The sequence below is a fragment of the Sarcophilus harrisii genome, chromosome 4 (assembly GCF_902635505.1).
Source record: "Sarcophilus harrisii chromosome 4, mSarHar1.11, whole genome shotgun sequence".
Classification (NCBI taxonomy): Eukaryota; Metazoa; Chordata; class Mammalia; order Dasyuromorphia; family Dasyuridae; genus Sarcophilus; species Sarcophilus harrisii.
In genome coordinates this window covers 290,084,980-290,096,709 of record NC_045429.1, presented here as the reverse complement: position 1 = coordinate 290,096,709, position 11,730 = coordinate 290,084,980, and positions in this window count along the sequence as shown.

Sequence of the window (11,730 nt, the reverse complement as noted above, 5' to 3'; positions counted from 1 at the left end):
ACTTAAACTATAAGATTCCGGGCAAATCACTTTATCTTCTTCATCTGTAAAATGGGCCTTGGTTCTAATAATCTCTAATTAGCTTTGAGCTACAAATATAGTGATATGAGTTTTTTATCTCTTCCCCTCTGTGGAATTCATTTTCCATTTCTTATAAGAGTTGGATTTAAAGATCCAAAGTACTCTTGAAGCCCTCAGAATATTGCTGAACCTGAGGCAGTTTTGGTGGGAACAAGGGGCTGGAGAGAGGAGGAGATGTTAGAAAATATCCAGTAACAAGTAAAGTGAAAGATCTGAAATTCATATCATTTGAGGATTGGTTGAAGAAGATAGACTTAGAGAGACATGGGAGAAAGGTTGCGTGATAATTATCTTCAAGTTATTTAAAGATTGTTATTTGGATGACGATTGTTACTTATTCTGCTTAGTCCCACAAGGACAGAAATCAGAAAAAGGGGTAGAGGTTGCAAAGACACAGATTTACCTCCTAATGTTAGAAAAAAGTTCTAACAATTAGAGCTAGTCAAAAATGATTTTCTTGGGAAGAAGTGGAGTCCTTGATACTGGAAGTCTTTAATCAAAAGTTGATTTTAGCTTTATTGTAGAGAAAATTTTTGTTCAGTTACAGGTCGTGATATATCGCTTCTAAGAGCCCTTCAAACTCTAAATTTTTGTAGCACAAAAAGATGAAAAGCAACTTGTGCAAGCTCATACATTGTAACAAGTAACAGAATCAGGATTTTAACCTGTCTTTTGATACTAAATTTAAAGTTATTTCCACCATCCCACCAAGTCTTTATTCTTCCTCCTTTTTTATTCCTCCTCCTTCTCCTACTATGGTCTATTCCAAAGGGCTAGGTATAGTTTACAAACAGTTTTATCATATTAGGATGAATTAGACTAATCCTCATCTCTGTAGATCTAAGCAAGAAGAACACAAGATGCAGGTACAGAGACAGACTGAAGCAGAATAGAAATATTCAGAGAGATGGTCTCTCAAAGATAACAGAAAGTAAAATGGGTAGAAATACTGGATTAAGGTGAATGCAGAGATCCATGAAGATGTTCTTGTTCAGTTGTTTTCAGTCATGTCTGACTCTGTGACATCGTTTGGAGTTTTCTTGGCAAGAATACTGGAGGCAAACAGGGTTAAGTAACTTGTCCAGAGTCACATAGTAAGTGTGTGAGGTTAGATTTGAACTCAGGAAGATAAGTAAATGAATAAAGACTTGCTAAGCTCCCTCAAGAATGTTAAATCATTAGGGATGTAGAAAGAGACTATAATCAAAATGTCATTTCTACTTTCTCTCCCACCAGACTGTCTCATCACCACTTCCCCTCCCTAAATCTAGAAGAAAAATACATTTAACCTTCATCCAGAAGAAAAGAATAATTGCTAGGGGCAGCTAGGTGGTGCAGTGGATAGAGCACCAGCCCTGATGTTAGGAGGACCTGAGTTCAAATCTTAACACTTCCTAGCTGTGTGACCCTGGGCAAGTCACTTAACCCCAACTGCCTCAGCAAAAATAAATAAATAAATAATTGCTTAGCTAGAAAAATATACTGACATTCCAATCCCTAGTTATTCCTATTAGCCATCTCCTATTCATCTTGGGTCACTCACTGTAAGGACATAAAGCACATCGAGAGAAATTTTTCTAAGTTAATATCCTAGAGCTCATCTGTCTACATGAATGTTGTTACATTCAAAGTTGTTCTATTGAGAAGCTATACATATTTATTTCAATGATACTGCCATTGCTCAGAGCATTCCTGGAATGCTTTTTGGTAATCACCTGGGCCAATTTATGGCGTACATGAATAATCAAACTCGGCTCCCATTCCAGGCAAACAACATTTCCTGGCTTGATCACATCCTTTTCTTGGCTTTAACTGACTGTTGGACATTTCCAAAATTTTGATTCAAGAGGACATATTTGCCAATACTAAGGATGGTCACAAAAATGTTGAAGGTTCTGGATCTGAAAAGGACATTAGAGATTACTTAGTCCATTTTAATGACCAAGAAACCGAGTCTCAAAGAGATAAATTCTAGAAATGCTTTAAGCAACTAGGATACATATGGTATTCCAAGATGACAATTTTGAAGGAGACAGTACTTACCTGCACATATAACTTCTGACTTGTTTATCTAAAACTATCTCATTACCATTATAGCCATATCTCATATTAGAAATAATCCTTGCTCTCTAGGAATTAACAGGTTAATTGGAAAGAAGATTTACACATATAACACTTTGTTGACTCTCATGTGATACTTGGGGCACTCTAGTAATGGTGTGCCATCTTCCTGAAGATGGAAGGCAGAGGATGACTGCAAGTCTTTGAATCATTATCCATCAAGTGGCTGTAATATCTGAATTCCCCATCAGGAAGTTTGATACACTTGATACTTTTGATACTCTTGATACACTTGCCCAATTTCTGCCTCAGTTCTTCGTGAGGTATGTGGGAACAGGCCCCTAAAAGGTAGCAGTGTTCTGCCTGGTCACTATCAGAAACTATTTAGGCTTAGCTCAGGCATGTTACTCAACAATATTTTATTGTTCACAATATCAAAGCTCTAAAATCTACTTCTCTAGAGTCTCTACCTCCACATAGATTCTTCTATAGTCATAACCCAGGACTACTATTATTCACAAGACTGATATAGTCAAATATTATGCCCTCAAAATTTGATGGAAATAGCAGATATGGAAATAAAAAGATAATGCACTCCTGCAAGGGGTCATTTTCCTTTCAGCCATTTCCCAAAGCCTTCTTAAAAATATATTCCCACATCAAGTATGTCAATATAGGCATCCAAGGATTATTGAGGGAATAAGATGGAGAATGAATCCAAAACAGCGATTAGTTTTCAAGTAGGATTGAGAGGCAGAATGAATTCCATCAGCCTCATCTACCAAAGGAATCTCCATTATGATTACACCAAACAAGTCATCCAGCTTCTATTACTTAAAGCCCTCCCAAGGAAGGGAAAAACATCCCCTTTCTAGGCTACCTCTTTCCACTTTGAGATGCTATAATTGTTAGGAAGTTTTTCCCCACGTTGAGCCTAAACTGTCCTCCTGGAAATTTCTGCCCAATGCTCCTGATCCAGCTCTCAGGAAAGAAAAGAATTGATTCCTATTCTACATGTCAACCCTTTAAATATAGTTATGTCACCCTGATTGTTTTTCCCCAGAATAAATGTATCCAGTTTTTTCAACCAATCTTCAGATGTTATAGATTCAATGTCTTTCACTACCTTAGGTGACTTTCCCTGAACACTCTCCCTCTTATTAATATCTTTCCTGAACTGCGGTGCCCAGAATGCAATAGTCCAGATAAAGGCTGACAAAGGCAAAGTATCCTGGGACTCCATAATACTGGACTCCCTCTTGATACAACATAAGATCACATTAGATTTTTTTGGTTTTCCTATCATACTGCTAATTTTGATTAAGTTTGCAGTCAATGAAAACTCCATACCTCCACATCTAATATTTGTATAATATATACAAATTTGTATAGCTAATTTGTGGGGGGTTTGGTATGTTAAATACAACATTTACATTTATCTCTATTGAATTTCGTCTTAGAAGATTTAGCCCAATGTTTTTACTTGTCAAGGTCTTTTGGAATATTTACTCTGTCATTCTGTGTTTTAGCTTCTTCTTTCAACTTGATGTCATTTACAAATCTGAGTGACTTTAACCAAATCACTGATAAAAATTTTAACTGGGTGCTGGGGAGAGAAGGGAATGCACATTTAAATAGCACCTGCTATATTCCAGTCACTGTGCTAGGTCCTTTTCACAAATATTTATCTTATTTGATCTTTACAACAACCCTTTGAAGTACATGTTATTAGTATCCCCATTTCACAGCTGAGGAAAAACAGTAAGAGACGGAAAGTGTTCAGGGAAACTCACCTAGGATAGTGAAAGACATTGAATCTATAATATCTGTAGACTGGTTGAACAAACTGGATACATTTATTCTGGGGAAAACCACTCAGGGTGACATAACTGTATTTAAAGGGTTGACATGTAGAATAGGAATCAATTCTTTTGTTTCCCAAGGGTTGAACCAGGAGCACTGGTTGAGGCAAAAAGAGGTTAAGTGACTTGCTATGGATTATATAGCAAGTAAATTCTGAGGTCAGATTTAAATTCAGGTTTATCTGATTACAGTCTCAGTGTGTGCCATGTTCTGAGTGAAATCAATCAACAGCCTCTAAGAGTACTGGATTATACTGGGTTACTCCATTAGACATGTCCTGCCACATTAAAATTAAATCTTTAATAACTACTCTTGAAGAATGACCACACATTCCATATTAACTCCATCTGATTACATTATCATTAATTCATATCTCTCCATCTCCACAAGAGTAGTGTGAGATACTTTATGAAAAGTTTGGTCAAATTCTAGATAAACTCTTTCTGCAGTTCTCCCTTCCTTGATTAGTAATTCTGTTCAAAAAATGAAATGAGATTAGTGTAATGTTCAGGCTAGCTTTCTGGAGATCCTTCGGACAGGCCTTGGTCTCATCAGAATAGACACCATGAGAATGATCAGGAATAGAGTCTAGAGTCTTTATTCTGGCCCAGTCTTGATTTTAGGAGGCATGAGAGGCAACAGGAGAATGGCCAAAAATTGAATGTCTCTTTTCTGTTTTTCTTAGCCCTTAAATTATGTGTGAACTTAAAGAACCGTTATATCACCATGCTAAGTACTAAGTATATGTATACTAAAGTGTTGGAATCCTTACAAAGTGTTAAGTCATTAGAATTGATAGAGACAATAATTATCTAATTTAGCAAGGTTCAGTATGATTGATCTGATCTGATAGCACAAGGAGATGTTATGGGCCAGAACTTGAAACAAGGTACTAAGTGGAATTGAGGAGACAATGTTTAAATCTAGTTTAGAATTGGTTTAATCCTACAACAAATAATGGTTTCCCAGTGATATAATGATTGGTGTGTACTCAGTGTACAGCATATAAGCAAGAAACTCTCAGGGCCAGGCCAGGGCCCACTCTCGGAGGCGGAGACAAAGTCATTCCACCTTTGTGCTGACTGGGGACATTTGGAGGAAGCTAGAGCCTGAAGCTCAAGACTTTGAAGAACACAATAAAGGACTGGATTTTAACTCCTGGCTGTATTTGGGGTGATTATTACTTTGAACCAAAACTAAGGCTGCCTCCAGAAAACCTCCCCAAGAAACCTGCTCCTAGAGAATGATTATATTATACAAAAGAAGAGAACACCACATTTTGACGTCTGAATTTGGGACTGACGGGACACTGAGCTCAGTGGAAAAGCCTCTGATCCTGATTCCAGTGGAAAAGTCTCCTCAACCCAGAAATTAGGACGAGTACAAGAAAGAAATTTTGTTAAAAGAATTAAAGTAGAATTTCAGCTAAGATGGGACAGATGTTTAGAAAATAGCCTTCTGTTTCTATTCAAGGAAAATGTTTAAAGAGCATTGTCAAGGTTATGGAAAGCCAAGGTTTGATTATAATTTTGAAGCAGATCACTGAACTTTTAGAAATTGTAAAGTACATATGTCCTTGGTTCTCTACGGAAAAAGAATTGGATCCAAATGAGTGGAAATTTGTAGGAGAACAACTAGGTGAATACTACAATTCTAATCCAAACTCAATGGAGTGGAAATTAGTAGAAGAGGATCTTTGTCAATTCTGCAATAAAAATGGACCTGACTCAATTTCCAAAGATACACTTAATACATACAATTTAATACAACTGGCTATAAAAAATTATATAAGTATTAGAATGAAAAAAGAGCAGGAAGGGGAGGTGCCAACTAAACTAGGTGAAAAGGAGGAAGAATCAGATAAGAATGGAGTTAAATACAATTTTGAGTGTGATACTTCACAGCAGGAGAAATTAGATCATTCCACATCTCATCACCCTCTCCCCTCAATTAACCCTTCATGGGTGGAGGAAGAAGGAAGAAGGGGAGAGGCAGAAACACAATCAGCATCTCCTGTGAAGCAGAATATGACAAGATTAGAAAAGGCATTGATTAAGGCAAAAAATGAAGGAGAAGATATATCTGATTTTATAAATGCATATCCTATGATTGAAGAACTCGACTCTTCAGGTCAAAAAGGGAGAAAATACACTCTTTTTAATTTGGAAAAAATTAAGGATTTGAAAAAGGGTTGCACTCTTTATGGGGCTACATCATCTTATGTTAAAATGTTACTAAATAATTTGTCTTATAAAATCTTAACCCCAAATGATTGGAAATCCATAGTTAGGACATGTTTAGAACCTGGACAAAATTTGTTGTGGCTTTTGGAGTTTCATGAATTATGTAGGATTCAAGCCCAACACATTAGGCAAACAGGAACTAATGTACAAATAGCTTTTGACCAACTAGCTAGTGAAGGTCAGTATGGAGAGAATTCAGAACAGATTTATTATTCCATACCAATGTATGAGCAAATTTCTAAGGCTGCAATAAAAGCTTGGGGTTCCCTCCCAGGACAAAAAGAATGAGGGGAAGCCTTCACAAAAATAGAGCAAGGTCCCAATGAACCTTTTGCAGATTTTGTGGGACGTTTGCAAACAGCTATAATAAGAACTATTGGAGATAATGCAGCTACAGAAATAATGACCAGACATCTGGCTAAGGAAAATGCTAATGAGGTTTGCAAAAGAATTATATGGGGACTAGACAAAGATGCTCCTTTAAAGGAGATCATAAGATGCTGTGCCACAGTGGGCACAAATGCTTATTATACCCAAATTATGATGAACATGGAAAGACAGGGTCCTTCTTGGCAAATGAATTCTAGAGAAACTCGTCGATGTTTTCAGTGTGAAAAAGTTGGGACATTTGAGAGCTCACTGTAGATATGGAGATAGAATAAGAAGATAAGGTGAGAGAAAGCCCAAAACTCCATGTCCAAAATGTAACCAAGGCTTTCACTGGGCCTCTGAATGTAGACTGACACAGGGAAATGAGAGGCAGGGCCCAGCCCCAAGATATCAATCAAAAGACAGGTGGGGCATGATAGCAGCTGAGGTTACACCCAGAGAGTCTTTAGAAGGTTAGGACTCTGATGTGATCAATCAGCCTAAAATTAATCACATGGCACAAAGAGATCATGTAATCTCCTGTCCTGTCAACAGAAAAGCAATGAGATAGCATCAAGGGATTACAGCTGGGAAGAATCCAGGCTTTTTAAACCAACAGGGCAGTATCCAGTGGAAACAGCTCCAATATAATTGCCAGATGATGAGGAGAAATCCCAAAAGTGGTAAATAGAAGGGAATTAGATAGGTTAACTGCCTGGGAGAGAGGGTTTGCTTATGTTCCTACAGATAGAGAAGGAAACAGATGGAGAGGGAATCAGATGGGTGCCAATGAGCCATATTCGCCTTGTCCATCAGAAAGAAACAGAAAAAGAGAAAAACCTCAAAACAAAGGAGATTTAAGAAACACCTGACACTGAAAGAGCATAGCTGACAATGAGACTGTTAAAAGAATTTTAAAATGTTCAGGAATCATTGGATTCCCTAACACAAAATGAAACTCTTTCTAGGACTTGAAAACCAGCAGGAATCATTGGATTCCCTGAGATGAAAAATTGTTGATGAGACTATTGCAATACTTCAAATCTTACAGAATTTATTGGATTCCTGGCACATGAACTAATGGACAATGGATTCCTTTTGGACTATTTCTAGGACTTATGGACATGTATAAATTCTCATGTTGATTCATGTTATTTGTTACATTACTACTAGCCTGTGTTATATTGCTATGTAATTATGTAATTATGTGTAATGCCTCACATATTGATGGATTTATGTATACCTGTTTCAAATGACCCCCTTCAGAAACCCACTAATCTGATTTGATTTCCCATTTCCTTTGGTGTTTTCATCTCCCTTCCTGAGATGTCAGGGAAGGTGTGACCACCTTCTTTTTATGATGTTTTCACTTCTTTTTTGAGCAGTCAGGGAAGGCATGATCACTCTCTTTTGGGGATTCTCACTTCCTTGACAAGTCAGGGAGGTCATGACCACCTTATGTTCTAAATCAAAAGAAAGCGGGAGATGTTGGAATCCTTACAAAGTGTTAAGTCATTAGAATTGATAGAGACAATAATTATCTAATTTAGCATAGTTCAGTATGATTGATCTGATCCTACAAGGAGATGTTACGGGCCAGAACTTGAAACAAGGTACTAAGTGGAATTGAGGAGATAATGTTTAAATCTAGTTAAGAATTGATTTAATCCTACAACAAATAATGTTTTCCCAGTGATATAATGATTGGTGTGTACTCAGTGTACAAGCAAGTGTATAAGCAAGAAGCTCTCAGGGCCAGGCATAGAAGCCCACTCTTGGAGGCGGAGACAGAATCATTCCATATTCCACCTTTGTATTGGCTGGAGACATTCAGAGGGAGCCAGGGGCTGAAGCTCAAGACTTTAAAGGACACAATAAAGGACTAGATTTTAACTCCTGGCTGTATTTGGGGTGATTATTACTTTGAACCAAAAGATCCAATTCTTTTTCCGTAGAGAACCAAGGACATATGTACTTTACAGTTTCTAAAAGTTCAGTGATCTGCTCCAAAATTATAATCAAACCTTGGCTTTCCATAACCTTGACAATGCTCTCTAAACATTTTCCTTGAACAGAAACAGAAGGCTATTTTCTAAACATCTATCCCATCTTCACTGAAATTCTATTTTAACTCTTTTAACAAAATTTCTTTCTTGTACTTGCCCTAATTTCTGGGTTGAGGAGACTTTTCCACTGGAATCAGGATCAGAGGCTTTTCCACTGAGCTTAGTGTCCCGTCAGTCCCAAATTCAGACGTCAAAATGTGGTGTTCTCTTCTTTTGTATAATATAATCATTCTCTGGGAGCAGGTTTCTTGGGGAGGTTTTCTGGAGGCAGCCTTAGTTTTGGTTCAAAGTAATAATCACCCCAAATACAGCCAGGAGTTAAATCCAGTCCTTTATCGTATCCTTCAAAGTCTTGAGCTTCAGCCCCTAGCTCCCTCCGAATGTCTCCAGCCAGCACAAAGGTGGAATATGGAATGATTCTGTCTCCGCCTCCAAGAGTGGGCTTCTGTGCCTGACCCTGAGAGCTTCTTGCTTATACATTTGCTTGTACACTGAGTACACACCAATCATTATATCACTGGGAAACCATTATTTGTTGTAGGATTAAATCGATTCTTAACTAGATTTAAACATTATCTCCTCAATTCCACTTAGTACCTTGTTTCAAGTTCTGGTCCGTAACATCTCCTTGTAGGATCAGATCAATCATACTGAACCATGCTAAATTAGATAATTATTGTCTCTATCAATTCTAATGACTTAACACTTTGTAAGGATTCCAACACTAAAGAACCATCATCTCATCAATTCCACTGAGTTAACACCTCGTTGTAAGAATCCTTGTTTCAAGTATATTTCTCCAAAGTTCCGGCCCTCCACAGGTTAGTCTGGCACAACTTGTTCTTGAAGAAGTCAGACCAGTTCTTTATAACCAGAATTCCTTCTATTAGATGTTTATCAAGCATCTCTTTAAATAATCTTTTCTAGAATTTTTATGGGAATCCAAGTCAAGCTTATTGATCTATAGTTTACACATGTTCTCTTCCCTTTACTAGAAGAAAATTAGTAATATTTGCCCTTCTTAAGTTTTGTGGTTCACCTTTCATGTTTTTCATGATCTTCCAAATACAAGTTACATCAAGTAATCACATCTACTAGTTCTTTTAGAACCCAAAGATATAAGGTCATTTGGATCAAGGGACTTAATTTCATCACAGGTAGCTCAATGCTCTCTACCTAATCACTTACTTTGTATATTAACTCCTTATTTATCATTTCCTCCTCTCATTTCCTGTGTAAAGGCCATCTTCTTCTGCAGAGAAAACAGAAACAAATCAAAAAATGCCTCCTGTTATCGGTAATCATCTTCCTATCGAGGCCAAGCAGAGGTCTGATTCTTTCTTTGGGCTTTTTAAAGATCCTACCAGAGAGTGTCCCAAAAGTCTTAGTTTTAAACTGCACTAAGATTTTGGAAACACCCTGGGGCTTTTAAGCTATTAGAACTTAAAATTGCACTAAGCTTTTGAAACTTTTGACTTACCTTGCCAGGCTCAATACATTTCTAAGTGTGGCTCTCCTGATAAGACTGTGGCTATGTTCATATTCTTTCTGTTACATGGTATACTTTCCATCTTCTTCATAGAGAAGCCAAGGCGAGTAGGGAAAGAAAAATTCTCTCAACCTTGTTTACCAACTGACAAGATTTTCAATAGATGCTGCCAATTATGGGTGGTCTTTTCTTCTGCTCCAATGTCTTTCCCAAGAACCTCTTCATTCTTATCTCTGAAAGCCACAGTTATTAGCCACATGGCCTTGGATCATGACAATTAACAGCTGTCACCACATCGGGTTTTGCTGCTCCCTTTGCTTACACTGGCCCATGTGACAATCAGCAGCTCTAGTTCTAATAGCAGTCCTTGATTGCCTCAGTTATCCACAGTGACCAGGAAATTCAAATGAGAGGAAGACAATCCCAAACCTGCACAACACCCAAAACTTATGCCTTCTTCTTGCCCACTAAATGACTTCCTGTCCATTTCAAGAGCATACTCCCCAAGACTCCTAGTGAAGCAATGTTAAATTTACCTACTCCATTCTCTTATTTATCACTAACTTTAGGTCCAGAAGTAAGGAATAACTGGAAGATAAGCACATAGTCTGGGTACATATCACATTCACACACAGCGTCTTCATGAAATAGGCAATGTCAGTTGTAATCTGAAGAGCTTGATTTTGTGCCAGAAAAAGCAGCTTGGTTTTTGGATTTGTTTTAAGTTTTTTTAATGGATGCAGTATAGTAAAGTGGGAATAATATTGGATTTGGAGTCAGAAGACCTGAGTTCAGAATCTGATTCTGTTGTTTACTATGTGAGTATTGGCCTAGTCATTAACTTTGCTGAGCCTCAGTTTTAGGATCAATATGAATCAGTAAAAATCTTAAGATATATTTAAGATACAATGTCCAGAAAACAACATGGCCGGATGGTTAGAGAACAGGCCTTGGAATCAGGAAGACCTGGGTCAACACTCACTTCTGTTGAACTGAGGCAAGTCATATAATTATTAAGTTCAAGGTAATTCTCTAAAATTCTAATTTACAGAACAATTGCTTTGGTAGAGGAAGTTTCTTCACTAAAAGCTTCCTCCATTTAATGGAATCACAGGTCTAAAAATAAGAATAAATACTCAAAAGAGAGGGAGTGATAGTCCTACTATACTCTTCCCTGGAAAGATCATAGCTTAAAGTACTAGCACCATATTTTAGGAAAGACAAATTTTAGAACACCCAGAGAATGATGAGGGAATTGGGGACTAGACTAGAATGGGAAAAAAGGAGGTAAGGAAGAATGTCCTCAAGGAATGGTGGAATATAGGATATAGAGCAGGCAGCTCTTTAGCTGCCTTTAGATAAAGCCTTAGGTGTGGTTTAGGGTGACAAATTTGGTGATAGGGCCCCAGTGGGGAATGTAGGTCAAGGGAACCATGTCCTGTTTACCTATGGGGAAGCTGGAACCCTGAGTCATACATTATTCTACACTGTGTTAGCATAAAGGATGGTGTGTCAGTGTACAGGTCCTGCCACTCTGGAAGGGATTCATTTCTGACAT